This window comes from Lycorma delicatula, chromosome 8, assembly GCF_047948215.1.
Source record: "Lycorma delicatula isolate Av1 chromosome 8, ASM4794821v1, whole genome shotgun sequence".
Taxonomy (NCBI): domain Eukaryota; kingdom Metazoa; phylum Arthropoda; class Insecta; order Hemiptera; family Fulgoridae; genus Lycorma; species Lycorma delicatula.
Genome location: NC_134462.1, coordinates 43,810,132 through 43,831,597, shown reverse-complemented (window position 1 = coordinate 43,831,597; position 21,466 = coordinate 43,810,132). Strand labels below are relative to the sequence as shown.

The 21,466-nt window shown below is 31.9% G+C and overlaps 1 protein-coding gene across 3 annotated transcripts in view; it reads left to right on the top strand.

The window, feature by feature from the left end:
* LOC142329054 (putative fatty acyl-CoA reductase CG5065) overlaps positions 1-21,466 on the top strand; it is a 256,610-nt gene that overhangs the window by 139,090 nt on the left and 96,054 nt on the right. The window lies entirely within an intron of this gene.

Genomic DNA, 21,466 nt, shown 5'->3' with positions numbered 1-21,466 from the left:
AAAATTAAAAAACAAAAGAAATTAATTTCAGATAACATTAATAAAGAAAATAACAGATTAAATCACAAAACTTTTAATGTACAATTACAAATGGGCTCAAACAAATTGTAAAGATTATGAGACCTACGACAGCACCCTACACAAAAGATTCTAAAAAATACAATTGTTTAGTAATTTTAGATAAAAAAAACCGTAAAAAAATAAAATGTGATTCAAATAGTTTGTGATTCAAAAAATAACCTTTAAAGGACAGATAAAAAGTGAAAAACACCCTACTTTAGAAAAAATTCTCAGAATTTTTAGAAAAGGTTTTCTTGTATGTACACATTATCTTTACGTTTATCTATATAAACGTCCTAGTTTTTTCCTTAATAATAAAGTATTTCTTCAAATGTATGCTTTTCGTTATCTTGTTCTGGATTTAGATCGTCAGGTTAAGTGGAAAAATTATTTATTCTAAATCAAACAGATAACTTTAAGAGTAGATAGATGTTTCGGTTGATCTGGTGTAAATCCCGTTTACCCATTAATCTAAAAAGAACATATGTTTCTTCTCTAGATACATATTAAGGAATATTTGATCTTAAGTTGTGCAATTGTAAATAGCTCTGTTCTCAAAATCCGTAATCGAATCCTAATCCAAATTCATTAGGTACATTTTCAAAGTTCTGTGGTTCGTCAGTCAAACCTATAAAAGTTCTGTGAAGCAGGGAAACAGTCAAAAGTTTGTGTTTTTGTATCGGTTTGAATTTGTTATTTATTTTTTTTTAAGTGTAGTTTACAATAAAATTAAAAAAAAAAAATAATTTTAGCCAAACAAATACAGCAGTTTAAATCGTTTAGTTAAGGAATATGATTTCACAATGAATTTTTAATTTATGTTAATTAAGTATTGCAACCCGCCACCGTAACATTTAACCCGAGGATTCATCCATAGTATTAACTTTTAAAGAACAGCGTAAAGGCTTTCGAATATTAGTAACTTTCATCTTTTGTACAATATCATAAAAATGGAAAGGAACATAAAAATTATACTACCGGACTTAAGTCCAAAACGGGTTCTTTTTATGCGGCATTTTACCTAATCCCCTACAATAATTCCTCTTCATCTGTATTTAAAATATCATCCTTACCCTCGCGTTTGTAGGGATAAATCGTAAAAGCTCATAATAAAGGGCAGTTTAGAGTCATCATTATTGATTTAATTCTACTTTTTTTCTGCGGTCTACTTGTTATAGCATAGGCATAATTGATGCAATTAATAATGAATTTGTTTAGAATTCGCTGGGAATATCCCACCAGAAGAGGCCATCAACCTGCTTATGTGTGCAAGTGTACGTGGCAAAAACGAAGTGAAAATAACGATCGATTCTATAGAATACTGGAGACAATAGGGAATTGAAACACCTTCGTAACTTATCTGTTGAACTGTATATTTTCTTAAGATGTAATTTTATGTACCGTATGTAATTGTAATCTAGTTTTGTAATTTCAGTCAGCGCCTTCGTGAAATTACAGGATTTACAGATAGATGAATATATCTATTAACAATAAATTATTATCCTTCTTTTAACTAAAAAATAACCTTGACTGTGAAGCTTGTTCTGTGTAACTTTGTTACAAAAGTAGATTTTATAACTGTGTTGTTGATAGTTCTCTACCATTTAAAGGATAATTTTCATTTTAAAATAATCAGCATAGAATATAGTGAATGCAACATTTTTATTCTTGACTATATTTCTGTTTTCTGGGTAGGGGACATTTTCTTTTCCTTTTGATGTGTCCTATACAATACGAAACAATTTTGATGCATTGATTAATGTATTCAACTACTTTTACATTAAAACTTTGTTTAATATTCTTTGTGGTTCGTTATATTACACTAATGTATTGTAACCAGCCAGTAATAAACTACGCAATTGACCATTAAGAAGAATTGTTTTATTAGACATAAATATAATATCATATTAAACTTGGCTATCTCTTTTATTGAAACGAGAAAATTTGTTTAAATACCATACGAATAGATGACACACATATACTTTTTAGTGTCAGTTACATTTTTGCAACAAATAAAAATTAATTTTACAATTAATATAAAAAATTTGGTAGCGGAAATATGCAAATTTATCAGTTTCTGAGATAAAAAATTAAAAAACAACTTAGAATAAGCTTAAGTAGCCTACACAAATTGAAATTTAAGTAAATATTGGTGAACGCGCAGATCAACGTGATGTAATTTCAGATTCAACTTACCAAATTGGGAAATCTTGTTCCAATATCTGCCAGCAGATAAATTATCAATAGATGGATACTTCTTCAAAAAATCTTAAGAATCTCAAGAGTTGATGATTTGTCTGGCGACAGTGTGTTAAAAGGAAAAAAACAACCGATGATATTCCAACACGTACGTATAAACATATTATATAGCATCCGTATACTGAATTAAACGCGTTCATTGACTAGCAGAATTTGTCATGAAACAATAGATATTCGTTCATCTGTTTCTTTTCATTTAATGCTGGTTTATCTTTGTGCGGATTTTTAAAGTAGATCTGTTTGCAATTCGAACCCTTTGAAGACGAATTCATAAAATTGGACGTAAAATTCGAATGTACAAGTACATACCTAATAATTGCTTAGCAACATACAACATTATCTCGATATAAACACCTTATTCCGATGCTTATTTTAAATGCGATTGCAAGTCAAAATGTGTGCACTTTCAATAAATTAGAAAAGTGAATCAGTATATTAGGAATACTGTTACCTAAATCCATACATATGAAGTATCGTCAATGATGTTTTAACCTTCAGGGAACGTTATTTTCTGCAGTATTAAATGAATCATTGCACATTTTTCTGTTATTCTGCCCAAAAAAGTGCATTATAAACGATGAAAACTGTTTGTAGAAAATTTACAATTTGTTGAATACTAAGTTTAAGAATTGTACTTAGGGAATCCAATAAAACTACTGCAAAGCATTGAGGTATTAAGAAAGGAATTAAATCCTTTGGGCTTATCGGTTGTTGAAACTTATTTTGATAGGTAAACTGTCAAAAATGAAAAAAAAATCCATTTAAAAAACGGATTTTTGAAATTCTTCCATTTAAAAAATGGAAATGGTTCATAACTGAAGAATACAAATACGACTGAAGATTACTCATAAATGGATTATTTTCTAATCTAAAAATAATTTTAATCAAAGCTCGCATTTTATTTCTATGGATCTGATACAAATTCGGAATATATACCATTGTTTTTTGTTTTGTTTTTAAAGTACAGGTCTATGATTTCTATTGTTTAAAACACATTTTAATTTTTTTTCTAATAATTTGATAATCTATGAAATAAAAATCCACATTTTATGTTTGTTCTGAAATGCTTATACATTTTATATTCCTTAATTAAAGTAAATTTATCCTAGCCAGTAATATTTTAAGTGAAATATAAAGGATAAAAAATTGCAATATCTCTAATAACGGAATAACAATTTAATCAGTAATAAACTATCTTTTATCGCCATATTAGTATTACTCAGTTTTAATATAACATGTGTATATTGATTTTATATTTAAATTTTATAAACTTGGTTTTAACAATTAGTTTTTACGACATATTTAAATGTTTCTTTTCTTTCTACTTTATTCTGTTTCAAATACAATCTTGAAATAAAATAAAACAGATCATTTATATCATAAATGAGAAAACTCCTCTGTTTTTTCTTTAAACTATTATGCAATTTTAAGTCCCTTGAATGTGAAAAAAATGTTTTAAATAATCTAACTAATCCATTTTTATTAATACGTAAATACAGATATTTGCTTATTCATTCGAAATTATCTCCTCATGGTGTTCGGCATCCTTACTACCTTAGAAACACTGCATTCCTTGATGTTAATGTTAAAAAATATATCTTATACTACGGTTCATTTTCTTTAAAATATGATACAAACGGTTAATTTTAACTGTCTTGAAACTTTTTTCGTTTTATTTGTAGCAACGTTATGTAATCTAATCTATCCGTAGACATCTATATAATGCCGTGTATGTGTACATGTTCAACCCAGAATAGATGAAACATGCTTTTAAATGCATTATTAAAAACAAGACTAAATTATATGTAACATATGAAGAAGCTTTAACTTAAAAACGTAAAAATTACATAATCATATGAGAACCCATGATTTATTATACTTAACAACACTTTTTTTGTCCCTTCGAAATAAAGATATTTTTATATCTAAATATCAACCTCTTCTTAGGTAACAACGATAGTTTAATTCGTGTAAGTATTGCCTTTTTTTTCTCATAAAATATTTGTTTTGTAACTTTTAAGTACAACGGAATGCAATAAATTACACCAGACCAAAAAAAATTCCGTAATGCAGGACACCATTATACGAAAACCGTACGTATTAGGAAAGACTTGCAGTGATAGAACAAAAATTATTTTATGAACATGTAGGAAAAATATTTGTTGATTCAAACTTGCAGTATTAGACTTCCTTTTTAATCATGGTGTAAAAACAATCTACATAATTATCGGTATAAAAATATCTCATATTCTTAGCATCTGCTTAAACAGGATGAGCAGCATAAACCGAACCCATAATGAAACCGCTACCCAACATTATTTATGAAAGACTCTCACACCACTAGCGCGACTAGTTGATGTACATACTGTATATATTACTGATTGTTGCTGACGTTTGTCAGGTTTCATTGCAGTATACGTTTTGTTGCATTGCAATATTGTGAGTACAGTTGTGCTTTTTTAAAATACCTCCGTATTCAATCCAAGAGAAGATAGTTATAGTTGAGGCCTATATTCGTTTTGGATCGTTTGAAGAATCACGTCAAGTATTCGTAGAAAAATTTCCGAATGCCTGTATCCCAGCAAAGAGTAGCACACACGATTTAGTTAAAAAGTGGCGTACAACAGGTTCAGTTTCAAATGCAAAACTAAATAGGCAACCTTCTGGTAGGACTCCACAGGCTATTGCCGATATTGAAAGGAGAATTATTGCCAGTCCAAAAATATCACTACGCAAGTTATCCAAGAATCTGGTGTTAAATACACATCTTATCGTAAAATTCTTCATGAATTAAAATTGAAACCATACCGCGTTACAACTGAAGGAGACAGAGAAACCGAAACGACTTGATTACTGCAACTGGCTCTCGAAAACATCTTTGTTGGATACATAGACCTGGTCTATGTATTTCATGTCAGACCAAGTTTTATGGTTACATTTATCCGGCCATTTTAATTCGCAGAACACCACATACTGGATGGCGAGGAATCCTCCAAGATATTCGAGTGTCCACTTCACGATGTGAAAATTGGTGTTTGGTGTGCCGTTACCGGTAATTGTTTAGTGGGACCAATATTTTTTGACCGGACTGTCAATTCACAAGTTTACCTCACAATTTTCGAAAACTTTTATGCGCAATTAACTGATAATGGAAAAGAATACAGCTTCTTCCAACAAGACGGAGCAACGTTTCACACATCAACGGTTCACTGAATCGCGTTCATGCAGTTTTCACAAATGAACGAGCTAGTGGTAGAGGACGTGGCCTCCTCCGATAGTTGTCTATTTCTGATTTTTTCCTTTAGATACTTAAAGGAGAGAGTTTATGCATCTAAACACCACAGTATTGATGAACTGAAGGTGAACATTAAACGAGAAATCAACACAATTGACAACGTTTTGCATCAGACGACTCTCAATTTTATCAGTCGAGCACAAAAGTGCTTCGATGCCCAGGGTGGTTATTTTGAATATCTTTTGTAATAATGAGGTAAATAAATGCAACATTTAAAATACGTTTTATGTTTTTCTTATTTAATTTATCTGTATCATTCATAAAATTTAATTCTGGAGCGGTTACGTTATGGGTTCGGTTTTATGATGCTCACCCTTTATAATACGAATAATAACATTATTTGTGTAGAGGATCCTTATTCCTAGCTGACTTAGTTGTTAGCGAGACAAATTGAACTGTAAACGAAATTGCAATTCTGTATTCGATAGCGAACACTTAAATACCGATGTCCGTCAGTATTAGGTCGCGACATGAATAGTGGAGGGGACTACATATATCCCGTGTTTTGTTTGCAACTCATCACCTCCGATCAACCTCCTCCACGACAACCAATAAGAAAGATATCAGCTTGCTCTTTAAAATCTGACAATTTCATGGAAATTCTTTGATCTGCATTGCAAAAAAAATTACAGCAACATTTCATTTACGTAATGAAAACACGGGACATTAACTAACTGTCCTCCGAATCTATTTATGAACGAGAATAGGGGGGTTCTGATAATCCTGTTTATGTCTATCGTTGTATTAGTGTTAATACTTACTTATTACGCCATGATAATTATCTTGGTCATGTTTTAGATACCCTACATCAATCGCGTAATGATGTGGGACACTATTTATAATCAAGTCACTTACGAAAAATAAAGATAAATTCTTTTTAAAAATTACTAATACTTAGTCTTATTTAATGAGACAAACATTATTACATCTTGAATTCTTGTGCTATCAGCAACAGATAATAAGAATAAGGTTTTAAAATTTCGATTTTAAAACAATGGTTGTTTTAAATTTTTTTTTTTAAATTAAAACTGCGTAATTTGATTACAGCATAACAATAGTTGTAAACACTACTACTACTTGTATGTTTGGTATAACTAATTTTTTATGCTAATATAAAGTAATATTGATAATATTTTGGCTAAGACCTTATATTTTTAAAATATATTTTACGGTATTGATACATCATTTACCAAACTTTTATAATCTATTCAATTAATTGTTTCCGTAAATTTGAATCTATATGTTATATAATTACAACACTAAAAGGTGCAATTTACTATAATTTAATAATAAGTCTTCTAACTGGAATAAACAAAGTAATTTTATTAATTAAATAGTTAATAAATTTACTTACAATAAAACGTACATTTATTAGAAAGAAATTTAATTATTTTTTTATTTCTTTATTTACCAGGTCAATTATACAATAGTTACAAATAGTTCAATACAATAGTATACAATAAGTTAAATAGTTCATACAATAGTACAATACAAATACATATCTTCCATTACACATATATAATCAGCAATGGAACTCGTAGGAGTTTTATAAAACCTGTGCACGAGCTCGGAAATAGAATTAAAAATAAAAAATAAAGATCTTACCCTAAAAAAAGATTTATACTTCAGTTCATATTAGAAGTAGATATAACTCCCAACTTAACCTAAAATTAACCTAATAAAAATATTTCTTATATAATTTATTACAGATATAAAATATATCTTTTCTTGAACTATTCTATTTACTTAGTAATGCCACCGTTGAAATTTAAATTTAAGTATACCTTGAATTTAATAATTTTAAGTTGTTTGGTTGGTAAGCTATTAAACATTTTTATTGTAGGAAGTAAATCGACTAATAAAATTTATGGTTAGAATAAATTTGATGGGTGCAAAAGTTTACATATATTTGCCTATAATCTTGCAATCGTCCAACACATATCAGTTTAAGCTAATCATATTATAATACTATTCTCTACTCTATTACATTTACATTCTAATTTTTCTTTTATGCGATAATACGAGACGCGAGGGACAATACGATTATTTCCCGTATATTCTTTATTTTTTAATTATATTAGTTTCTAGAATTCCTTATGCTTTATAGATAAATTGTGAATCGTGACGTATTCATACGTACTGCTAAAAATATTATCTCAATTATGAGTAAAATATTTGTCTATTAAAAACTCAATTGGTTGTTCTGAAATAATACAAGAACTAGTATTATTTTTATTATTATTAATAAAAAAAAATTAATTATTATTATTAAAAAGAAATTAATTTTATTTTTGTTATACTGTTTTACTTACTATCAATTTCCCAATTAACGAGACTATAAGTAAATAATATAAAACAATAATGTCATGAAAGAGGAGATATCCAGCGATACCTCCCAAGACAATATAATAAAAGTCTGAACAAAGCAAAATATAATTAAAATTACAACAATAATATAATACTAACAATATATATAAAGTACGTAATAAGGTATACATAAATCAAGAAGTAATGTAACAAAGCATAAAAGGATATATAGTCAACAAAACAGTTCAATTGTCAATAAAACAAAGAAAGTACAATATTAACCGCATAACAGTCTCAAAATCCAACAAATGCAGACATTATTGATTTTCGTAAGCTATTAAATCGAATTAAATATGTTTATAAATTGAGAAACTAAGTGAGAATTAAATTTATGGTATTCATTTCTGTTGTTATTGGTTACGTATTCCTTTTCAATTTTGAACTTCGTTTTAGAAGGATTAATTCAATGAATCATAGCGATATTAAACCAAACGATTGAAGAGAAGTGAAAAAATTCATTGAAAAATTAATACAGGCTTGGATGGATAAGTTAATGTATTAGTAAATATAAGTACATATTGCGAACGGTACAAGTTTTAGATCTTACATTAAAAGACCGTAGGCCCGACTAGAATGCTCTTTTCGGAATTCTCGTTTGAGAAAATAAGGCATAAAGTTCGAGTCCTAGCTCGTAGGGTGGGAGAACAAAAACGACATAGTCGGGCCTGGGGTAACCCTACTCTGAGAGTTAGAGGCAGGTATTAATAGCTACGATCCAGCCGGCTTATTAGAGTAAAAGGACACTCCCACGGATTGTGTTATGCTTCACTGTGGAATCCTGTTCGTGGTGAGAGGGGAAAAAAACATGTTTTATTTTAAATTAGTATATTTATTTTTATATTAAATGTTTCTAGCTTAAAAAAAATTAGGATTTTATATTAGGTTTTCAGCGATTAATAAAATAAGTAGCGTAATTAAGTAATTTTAGATTATATAACTATTGGCCAACTGCAATAAACATGGTTGCAATGTACGAGTACAAACAAATTTTCCTACTTAACTATTAGAAGCCGATACAGTACATAAAATCATATAACATTAAATTTTTCTTATTTTAATGTCTACATACGATGATTATTTTTTCTTTTTTCTGTTCTTCACAGCTTATCATTTTAGTTTACTTCAGTAAATAGTTGGTCAGTTCTGGACCGAACTGTATTAATACGATTAGATAACTGGCAAATGCGCTGCAAAACTGTAAAAGAACAGCAAAAAAAAAAAAAAATTAGTATTTAAAATAATCTCTTTACGTAACTTAGTTCTATAGGGCCATCTGAATCTAAGTGTGGTAGCTGAACTGAAATGTAATTTAAACTGGCTTCCTGATACTCTAGATTAATTATAACTCAACTCTTGCTTGAGCTAAAGAATAAAAAAATGTTTAATTATCTATAATTAAAAATGAACTTGATATTATCAAAACCGCTTAAATTTTATAATCAGCTGCTAGCTTACAGTTAACTTTTAAATATCTGAAAGTAATCTATCATAACTTTTTTCATTCTCTATCTGCTTCTGGAATAATAATTTTTTTTTTACCGGTAAAAATAAAAACATGTTAAATATAGGTGCCAAACAATAATAGATTAAAAATATATAAATAAATTGTTTAAGAAACTCATTTAATTCAACTAATAAGAAAATTTCAGCTGAGCTCATTTATTTCAGTCCTACCAGGATCATAAAATACACATAAAATCATAGGATTTTAAGTAATTAATTTTACTACATTAAACGAAAAAAAATTTTAATTATTACTTTTGTTGTAATGTATAGTAATGGATGATGGATCAGTTTACCGAATACATTACTTACATTGGCAAACAGCCGTCTATCTACATAAAAGTAATCCGCTGCGCAAATTTTTGGTGAAAGTAATTTTACTTGCTGAACGAATTGTGACACCTAAAATAAAAATATTTTATTAATGTAATGCAGCAATAATCAATAAAAATATGTAAGTGATTTTTTATTATTTTTGGCAAAACACAGACATTATTGATTTTCGTAGGCTATTAAATCGACTTAGGTATGTTTATAAATTGAGAAAATAAATGAGAATTAAATTTATGGTATTCATTCCTGTTGTTATTGGTTACGTACTCCTTTTCAATGTTGAGCTTCGTTTTAGAAGGATTAATTCAATGAATCATAGCGATATTAAATCAAATGACTGACGAGAAGTGAAAAAATTTGTTGTAACAATTAATATATAAATGATTGGATATTGTAATGTATTAGTAAATATAATTACATGTTGCGAGTGGTACAAGTTTTAGATCTTAAATTAAGATAAAAAAAGGAAATGAATGATAATGCGGTAATTTTAAAGACAAAGTTACACTATCATTTGAGGTACGTTCAACTAGTATGTCATCAAGTAGGCATACTAAGAGATAATTCGACATTGTTATTCTCAAATTATTATTCATGGTCTCAGATCAACGAGGTCCAGTACATGTAGCCTCCTCAATCATTTTTCTTCCTCACTCGTGTCAAGTAGATTCAGTGCCAGATGATTCACATGCTTAATGTTTCTGCTTTGATATGTTCTTTCTAGAGGTCCTCTGTCCTAAAAAATATGTGGCACCCAAGTACCCGTACAACTCATTGTTCCTAGCGAACCATGGAGCCCCTGATAGCATTCTGAGCACCGTGTTTTAAAACCGTTGGATACTTTCAACGTTACTACTGCTAGTACTCCCCCATATTTGTGCACAATTCTTCCACATTGGTTTCAGGAAAACCCTATACAGCAACAATTTATTCGTCAAGGATATATGAGACTATCTACCAAGAAGCTAGTATATTCGTGCAAGTATAGCATTCAGTTGTATCCTCTTCTCTCCGACCTGATCGTACTAAATCAATCGAAAATTTAGATATAACCCTAGGTACTTTACTATGTCTACGTTAGGGTTGAGAGTATTGTACAATTGAAACGGAAACAATTACTTCTCCTCATGGTAAATGTTACATGACTCCATTTGGCAGGATTGACTTTCACCCTTCATCTACGCAACAGTTCGTTGATAAGGTCGAGTGCAGCCAGAAGTTTTCCATAGGCAAGGTTGGGTTCACCATCTACCGCCATTTCGCTGTATCGTCTGCGAAGGACGCAACTGAACATCTTCTATAATGGGATATTCTGCAATATATATCAAATATAGAATCGTGCCTAAAGCAAAACTCTGTGAATTCCTGATAGATTGTCCATGCAAATAGACAATTCCTGGTCATATTTTATTCAAGAAAATAAAATATACCTAGATCCGCTGATCTAGGTAACTACGTAACACAAGATAGACCGCTCGAAGTAAGGTTGACTTCTCTTTGAAAAGGAGACCTGGAAACCAAACTTTGTCAAATGCTTGGTGAACATCTAGGAAAGCCGCTGAACAGTATTCCTTTCTTTCTAGGCATCTTCTGATCACACTCACAATTCTGCTGCCCTGCTTGATGGACGAATGGCCGTCTCTGAAGCCAAATTGATGATCAGGGATAACATTACCCTTCTATAAAAAGTTTTTTTGAAGGAACAGTCTTTCAAAGAGCGTTGAAAAGTTCGGAAGCAAGTTTATAAGCCTGTAGGAAGTCACGTCAATTGGGGATATATTCAGCTTCAAAACCATATTACGGTATGTTCCATTCCGAGGGCAACCACTTGGTCTAAAAAATCGTATTGAAGAGGTGGATTGTATAAATCAGTCCCGAAGGAATTAACATACACAACATTATAGCATTCAACAAATCAAATCCTGAGGCTTTCTTCGAGCACTACAATCTATCAATATTTCGCAATATTTCCGCTGCTGTAACGGGTCTTAACGGAAGCATGGAGAAAGCGGATTTTCCATGAACTCAAAGATCTCTTCGTCAACATCTTCCGAATCTTGTGGCTTGAATATATTGCATAGGTGTGGCATATAGTTCCGCCTTTTGGTTGTCACTGCAAGACCAGACGGTATAATGACCGTATAGTTGGGGACGGCACCTGTGGCCTAATGAGACTCCTTGTAGCACTCCACGAACGAAAATTTACCCTACCCAAGGGGATAACCCTTTGACATATTCTCTAAATGTTTGATTTCTGATTGTCTTTAAGAACCTCTTAAGTTTGCGGGCAAACCTGTTAAGAGAAGTTCTGAGGACAGGACTGTTCTATAGCACCGCAACCTCCTTCGAAATCTCCTTTTTTCCGCAATGAGTAGATCATCGAACTAGTTGTTCGATGATTAACAATGCTCCCGTACTCTATGGCCACTCAATCCCTTGTTTGATAATATCGAGAGAAACCGAGTGAAACGTAAAGAAAATTATTATTTTTGTTTGAAATTTCCGTTCTTGATACGATAAGTAGTAGTACAGTAGTATATAATAAACTTTTCTCCAATGATATGTAAGTTAGATGGAATAATTTTTTATATTAATTTTAGTACGTCTTTTTAATGACAAACCGATTTACATTTAACTTTTATTATAATATTTCCTATTGAATATTAAAGTATTTAAATGCGTTTTAAAACAATTAAATATTAAAACAATTACTGAATATTATTTTTTTACTTAACTTCTGCTGGAGTTTGTATTCATAACATACGGTCGGTATTTCGTACAAATCATTTATCATCTTTGAAGTCTGAAACAAAGAAAATACATTTATATAAATTTGAATAATATTACAAGTATTTGGTAGCGACAACTATTTGGTTATTGCTACCAATAAATATACACGTTATATGCGATTGGGTTTAATACTTAAATTTATAGGATTATACAAATATTTTTATTATTTTTCTTTTACACCAATCAGTGTTTTCCGCCTGTGATGAGCAAATTTTTAGCCATCTGATAATTTTGAAACTGGATTCAGACTAATGATGTTAGACGGTAAAGTTATGAAAAAATTGATAGTTTAAATATTTTCACTTTTTTGTGTATGTCATCCGTTAAGTTCTTCATGCGAAGGTACCCTTAGAGTAGGGTAGTTCTCTGTTCCCTATTCAAATTCTTAGTAGAAAAGTGTTGGAAAAATTAATCCAGTTTATCTGTAGGGAAATATGAGAACAATTCCGTAAAAGAGATTATATAAATAGAAGATAGAACAAAACAGTCTTAACACACAATCTTTTCCGAATTTATTAGTATGCAGCCGACAGGATTTGTTGAAGATATTAATAATTAAAAATACTGTTATTTTCACTTTTTATCTCTCCTAAAACTGCATTTATTTATTTACAAAAATCTTTAAAAATGTTATTTGTATACAAAATAAATTATTCACTAACAACAGTTGGGAATGTACTTCTATAATATGAAATACTTCATAGTTTATGTACGTGACGACTCCGTCCTAGGTATTCCAAAAAAATCTACTAGAAAACTAGCTAGCAATACGGTTGACAACTGTGCGTAATGTTTTAAGGAAACTCTTACATATATGTCCATACATCCTGACCATTGTAAGGAAGACCACCTTGTCACGATCCCGGTCGCTACACCATCCCATATGTTCTTAACCCTGATCGGTTTTCCCGGAGATCGTCTTTTAGATCCTCTAAAGCTATATTAGATCCTCTACACATTACAATCATTAGTTTGAATTCTGGCAGGATCTACCGATGCAGATGCCTCGGTAGACACTTCCGTCACTGTATTTACACAACTTTCCATCACTTTCGTATGGTTTCTTCCAACTACGACCACCTACCATAATTTACACCCCTTAACTACCAAATTAATCGATTCGCAGAAGCGCGAACCCCACGCCTTCCTTTTAACTGGTTTTACAATATTCTTCCTACAGCTAACTTTAATTAGCCTAGGCATTCAGATCATTACGTGATAGAGTCTATTAAACACCAAAAATACTATTTTCATACCAACAAAACAAGTGTTGATTGCAACAACGAAAACTTTGTCCAGGAAATTTTTTCATCAGGAAAGATATCATGCGTATAACGGCCATCGGACGTTAAATGGAAAACTTGGTCGTCTACTTCTTTTACGCACCCAGAGGTAAGTTGACTTACCTTCTTAGCATCATAAGGTAATCAGCGATCAGTCGCAAGGACATCAATGAGCTTAATACCAGAAATAACAAGTACCCCTTCTCAAGAGACAGTCCTGTAGGCACCAATCACACATAAAAAAGGAGATGCTGGGCTTTCAACAAACTATTCCTATAACATTTGTACTTCATTCGATGAGCTCAGATAGGTGCAGCATACAGCATAATAACTTTGCACACATCCTTATATAAAACACGTATGGTTCTCAAATTTAGCTCCAATTGGGTGAACTGCACTTCGAACATCGAAGAAAGCATTACAAGCCTTTTTGGTAGTAGATTAAAAGTGCTCCTTGAATCAAATATTTTCATCAAGGTTCTAACAACACAGAAATCAAGACCATCAACAATTTTAACAGCGAGATAATGAGTATCAGAAACCTGCCTCAAAAAGACATAATATAATGTCCTCCTACACAGATTTTCGGACATACTGTTACTTCCAATGTAAAATTTTTGCTAACTACTAAAACCTGGTAGATCACCTTCTACCCATTACAGACGACTGTTCAGTCGTCTGTATAATGGACCGAAGAATCTTATTAGGCAACAAGATAGTGCGAATCTGTAAGGGATTTGTTTAATGAAGTTTTCTCACATGATTTGTCGGAATAAACCCTGACAGAGTTTTCGGTTGCCTCCAAGTTCAATTGATCTGACTTAATGTGACTTTTTCCCTCGGGGTTTTATAAAGGGTCTTGTATATGATTCAGTTACCTATTGATCTAGCCGATCTGAGGTACAGGATTGAAGCAGGAGACGCTATCATTATTTCAGACATGCTGGTTAAAGTATGGTACGATACTGTCGTATCGGTGTGAGTTGTGTCACATAAAGAAGGTGCCTCATATTGAATACTTGTAGAGGAAAACCATAAGAGTTACTCTTTCATTTCATTCGAAAGAACGAAATGAAAATGAAGAAAGAAGGAAATGGATCGCTATATTTGAAATTGAATATCGTCTTAATTTCCTATGTTAATTTAAATTTAATTTGTATTGTAACATATTTCTCTCTTCATTCAGAGAGATTTCTCCGGAATGGCATCATAAAAATAAATAATGGTTATACACGTTGGCCTTTAATGTGATTATAAACTATACCACACATGTACATTGGTTTGTCAAAATTCAACTAACCAAAGTGTCGGTGAGCAGACAGCCGTTCGTTCTACTGGTAATTCCTCACATGGCAACGGATTAATGCGTCTTTCTTTTAAATACTTAAACTTTCGTATGGATTAATAACAGATGTGTATGCCTAGCATATATGTGATAATTCAAATGATAATAATTTTCGTATAATGCTACATATTTATTCTTGAATGTATTTTCTTTGTGAGTCTTTTTTTACTCGAATATTTTTTTTACATTTTTTCTTATGTTGAACGAGAAAAAATTTGGTAAAACTTTATTTATGACATTAACTGTTTTTCTTAAAAATTTCGTTTAAATATTCTAACGGTCGTTCTTTTTCCAATCAGTAATAAATTGCGTTGTTTTTCAATTAAGAAAAACTTAATTTTAGTGGGAGAGCACTTAAATTTTTTCGGTTTGTTTGAAAGGGAAAATGATTTTAAATACTGTACATAGTTAGATAACAATGACGTATAATAATTGTGTTATATTTTCTAATGTGATTTTTACAATGTAAAAAAACATAAATAATGCATTTTTCGGCCACAGAAATAATATAAATCTAATAGTTTCTGGAATAGAATGGAATAATGTGGAATAAACTGAAATGACTACACGATTTGCAATTTGAAATAAATAATCGTGTACTCATAATTAATTTTGATTTAATACTAAAAGCAACTTACCAAACTGGAAAATCTTGTTCCCGTGTCTGCAAGAAGATAAATAACAAAAATACTAAAAATTCTTCGAAAAATTCCTATTGACATAAGCATTATTGACTCGTGTCGGTTGAATTCATCCATCAGAACATAAAAAGAGTTTGTTACTGCGACATTTAAGAATAACAGTATTATAAAATATCCGTATACTGAATTAAATGTACTGATACATTTACAGAATTTGTCATGAAGCAACTGATATTCATTCAACCGTTTTCTTTCATCTGATGCTGGATTATTTTTGTGCGGATTTTTAAAGTAGATCTGTTTGCAGTACTTTGAAACCGAATCCTTAAAGTCATTGTACATACCTAATAATTCCTTAGCAACGTACAACAATATCCCGGTTTGAAGATCGATCATTATGCTTATTTTAAATGATATTGCAGCCATAACCATTGGTTTACTGGAAGAAAGAGAGAATGAAACCAGAATTATAGAAATACTGCTGCTTAAAGCAAAACATATCAAGTATCGTCCTCGATATTTTACCCTCTTGCAAGCGTTATTTTCTATAGTTTTCAACAAATCGTTAAAGTTCTGTATATTTTTCTGTAATTCTTGCCATAAAAGTGCCTTATACGCGGTTAAAAATGATAGTAGAAAATTTAGTGTTTGGTGAAAAGTGATTGGAAGTTTTGCATTCATTAGAATTACTAAAAGTATTGCAAAACATTGTAGAATTATGCAAGGTAATATATCCATTTTTCTTATTGGTTGCTGAGATATTTTTTGACAGTAAACTGCTGGATATAATGGTACATATCTAAAGAAAACTGACAACAAGTGAAGATCTTTCATAAATGGATTATTTTCTTTTTTAAGTATAATTCTAATCAAAGACTGCATTTTATTTCCAAGGATTTGGTACAAATTCCGAACACAATCCATTCATATTTTATGTACAAGCCTGCTATTTTAACATACGTATTTTAGGTTATGCTTTCTTTTGGCAATTGTATTGTTACCTTTTTCGGTTTTACATTATACTGAACTATTAAAGGATATTTTTTCTAGGTTTTAATAATTTGATTGTAATACGAAGATTAAAATAATGCTATATTTCTAATAACGAAACGATAATTTAATCAATAATAGTTATCACTTACTTAGTATTTCACTTTTAACGTATTTATATATCAATTTGTTTGTATATACTTAAATACACTAACAAAAATAAATTACATATCAATTTCAAAATGGTAATTTTTCGTTCAGCTTCATTTTATTATAAATTTTCTATTAAACTAAAAAAAAATTTACGTAAAAAAACGCAGAGATCCTGCCTTTTTTTAAAAATAAATTTTACGAGTTTTCTAAGTTCTTTGAGAGTGATAAAAACTGTTCAAAATATATCTAATTAATGCGTGCACACTACTGTCCTAAGATGCAATGTTTACTTGTGATGATCTCAACAATTACTAACAAAAAAATCGTCCGTTTAGTTATAGCACTTCGAAAAACTTGCGCTTTAGGCAAAACCTACATTCAATGGTTTTAGTATTAAAAAAAATGTTTCTATAACTTTTCATTTTCATCTGAACGTGAAAACCAACGATTGATTTTATAGTCGTGCAAACACTTTTTTAAATATCGTGTAATTTACAGCAGCGTGATGTTTTCTATTAAATTCGTGAATGATTATATAAAGCCATGCAGGAGTAAATTTTCAGCTCCGGGATAATTCAATTGTATTGTCAATACTCCCGAAAAAAATGTATTCATTTTAAAAAGTGTTACAAAAGTGTTCCAGTCGAACGAACATCATATGTTCGTTCGACTGGAACTCCCCGCAGACAAACAGCTCATTAGCTGCCAGGCGAAACCGAAACAAATATTGTTTCAAGTTCACGTAGTTGGAGAGCACCTGGGCACCTGTTGCCCTTAAAAACGAAGGAGAGGCATACCATCCCCGCAAGTCCTGTATAAATATATACAAGGACTTTCTTTCCCTTAGTCATGGTGTGCCATTCTTGCTGCCATGCATCCATCGCGAGGCTGTAAAGCCTCCTTTTCAGGCGGGATTTGGGCAACTGAACGAAATTTAGAACCGGTGTATTGTGATCACCGTTCCGCTCTGGTACAGGCCCGGCTCGAAACCGCATTCCAAATGCTCGGTCTCCCTGCCTCTTCGCAACTTCCACAAGGCCGCCCGAACTTTCACCACTAACTCGATTGGGAGAGCCTTTTCCAATACAGTGGTAGCCTCGTAGGAGGTTGTTTTAAAAACACCAGTGTATACTACTAATGCTCTGCGCTGGGCACTACTTAAATTCTGAATAAGTGCTGTATTTCTGTCCAACCTATGCGCCCACACAGACGCAGCATAAGAAGCCATACTTTCGAAGATATCTCGGTACACCATATGCAAATGACGGCCCGACAGCCCGTAATCCTTCCGAGCAATCCTCCTAAGCTTGTGCATCAGAAAGACGGCGTCCGCCGCTACTTGCCTAATGTGGTTGCTAAACAGCAACTTCTCATCAAACAAAACACGTAGGTACTTATGAACCCTAACTCGGCTGATAACACAGCCTTTATACTTAATACTGGGGTTACGACTGTATGATAATTTGTCTGCCCTCTTGAGAAGCATAAACTTCTTTGATTGATTCTTTGTCACTTGTTGCACACCACTCAAGCTTTATGATACAAACAAACTGCTTTATGATATTATTACTGACACTCGAAACATATTATTGTAGATAATTCTTTCTCTAATTCTCTGTGCGTCAGTTCGTTTCTGGGCACTTGTGTACAATTCAAATAGCATATAATACTTGCACGAATAAAAATAGTTAAGGTTTTTACTGGGCCCGTTTTTTCCTGGGCCCACAACGAGTTGACGTTATCATCGCCAGGACACAAAATTTTTATAGTAAAAAACTAAAAATTACAATTAAAATATACCTTAAAAATTAAACAGATTTAAAACGCCTACATCATTTGCTAATGCGAAAAAAAAATCAAAATTAAAACAATATTAAAAATCTAATTAAAACAACAAAATTGCCATACGTCAAAACGCAAACGATATAATTTTAACCAAATATTTGAATCCAGATGCACGGTTTTAAGAAGTCGTAAGAAATTACATAACATTCGATACATTGTTGCCTAATATATTTCAGATGTTAATCCCTAATTTATACTTCCAATTCAATGCCGCATGACAGACAAAGCCACAAGGTGTACCGTTAGTTGGCAGTAGCAGCGAGCACAGACAGGTGCATTAGTGTGATTCATGAAGTATCCATGAGTAATTTTAATGTGTCTTATTTGCAAACAGCAAATAATAACCTTCTCTCGACGGTTATTCCTGCAACATTAAGAACACTGTTAAGAACAGTGTTCTTAACTGAATGAAGTTTATTGTTGATGATAGCATTCTTTTCACTTTTCCACACATCACGAACCATCCTGTTAAAAATCAGACAAGATCATTTAGATATAAAACAACAACGCGGTTAGTGAAAGGGTGCTGCAAACAAGCCTCTTTTGTCGCATAATCAGCGCGCTCATTACTTGAAAGTCGCGCTTTTATGCAAGATGCATAGGAGCAGATCATTTGGTTTCGTCTATTTCAAAGAGATGGCTCAACACTGTCCACTAGTAGACTTACTAAGGAGCAAGACGGATAAATGAATGATGAACTACATCGACCATTCTAAGAGCAGTGGTCTATGCGGAAGAATAATCCACGCAGCCGTTGTCCAAACAGCAACAGACCTCTTAAGAACAGACGCTCGATAGAAGCGCAACATACATTCTCAATCAGCTGCCCAACGAGTATTAAATAATAATTTCAGAGTATCCAGTATGATTCTTGATTCAATTGGTTCACCATGTAAAAACAGTTTAGGGATCAGCTGTTCCCTGGGAAACGGTAATAGCAAATGCATCTCGTTTTCTCCGGAGAAACTGTGATTCGTCATTTTACTCCGTGATTTCAAACGGGTTATTGTGTTTTGGAGCAGTCTCTCGGCAGTAGCTAAAGTTCTAGAAGTAACATAAATTGAAAAACATCTACGAATTTCAAACATATAACAGGTTTCCGCACGCAGTCGGTTACAGCACTTTGCAGCAAACAAGATAACCCTTAAAACATTTCTTTGTCGTATATTCCGTTTTCCAAAAATTTTCCAACGTTCCAACTCGAACTCGAAAGGACCAAACTGCTTAGGAAACCCCTGACAAATGCAAGGAGATTCCGTTGTGTACTCCATTCACGTAGTGTATTTAAGATTTCTTTCCTTCAGGCCGTGTTGTATGCCTTTTGCATATTGAAAAATATAGCAATAAAGGGTTGGCGAACTAGGAAGGCGTTTTGAATTACAGATTCCTAGGCAACTATGTGATCGATAAAGGATCTATCGTGGTGAAAACCGCATTGTTCGGGGTCGCGTTTCTCTCGATATAACACACTTGCCGTCGGTTTACCATTCATTCCATCGCCTTGCACAGAGCACTGGTCAATGATATAGGATGGTAACTTGAAGGACACGATTTTATCTTTAGCAGGTTTCAGTATGGGAATTACCAATGCATCTGACCAAGAAACTGGAAAATCCTGGTCAGAGTATATTTACTATAGATAGACAAAAGATGTTCTCAGATAACATATTAAGCCTTATATATTACTTTCGGGAGAAGTATCACTGGATTTATTCGAGGCATACCTTAGCTCATCAAAATAGAATGGAATTTTTAATTCATTTCGCGAATTTCCGATAACAAACGGGATATTTTCTACCTGCAAATTATAGCTCATAAACTTACGACAGTATGATGATGTAAATGAAACTGACTTAAACGAGTTTCCAGTCTATTTGCACACCAATTGGCGTGGTGATAAGGTTGCCGTTGTTTTTCAGTCCAATCGGCAGCGGAAATTGTCCCGATTCACATATGGCCGGAACCTTTTTCCTTACAACTGATGATGGAGTTGTCGGGAAATTGTATTGACGTAATTCAGCCATAATTTCCATTTAGCACGCCGAAAAACTCGACGGCAGATAGCCCTCGCTCGCATTGCGGAAGGTAAACGTCTTGGTAAACACCTCTAACGTTTTTTAGAAACAAAGTTCTTTAGAATCAAAGTAAAATTTACTTTGATATATGGTAAAAGGAGAGTTCTTTAGATGTCCTCCTTCTCTAAGTCATATTCATGGGGCTCCCTTCACCTGCCATTTACTTAATCAGTTTTGTAAACGGATGTAACTACAGAAGGAATACATAATGAATTCAAAAAAAAAAAAATAATTCACTGTAATATCCATTTTATGCATGTACTTTTTTAAATATATTAACCGTTGTAACAAAACACATGAATGAAAAAATTTGACAATAAATAATGCTTAAATCAGAATAAAATCTTGTTCTCCAAATTAAATCTTAAATTGCAATGAACAGAGAAAAAATTAAATGTAAATTGCCAGGTTTATTAGAAAAGAAATTTTTTAACTTAAATTTCGCTGTAAATTTTTTCCTAATAAACTCAAGATGATATTAAAGATTATCGACATTACCCCTTAATACCTTAGTTAAATTTCTGGAA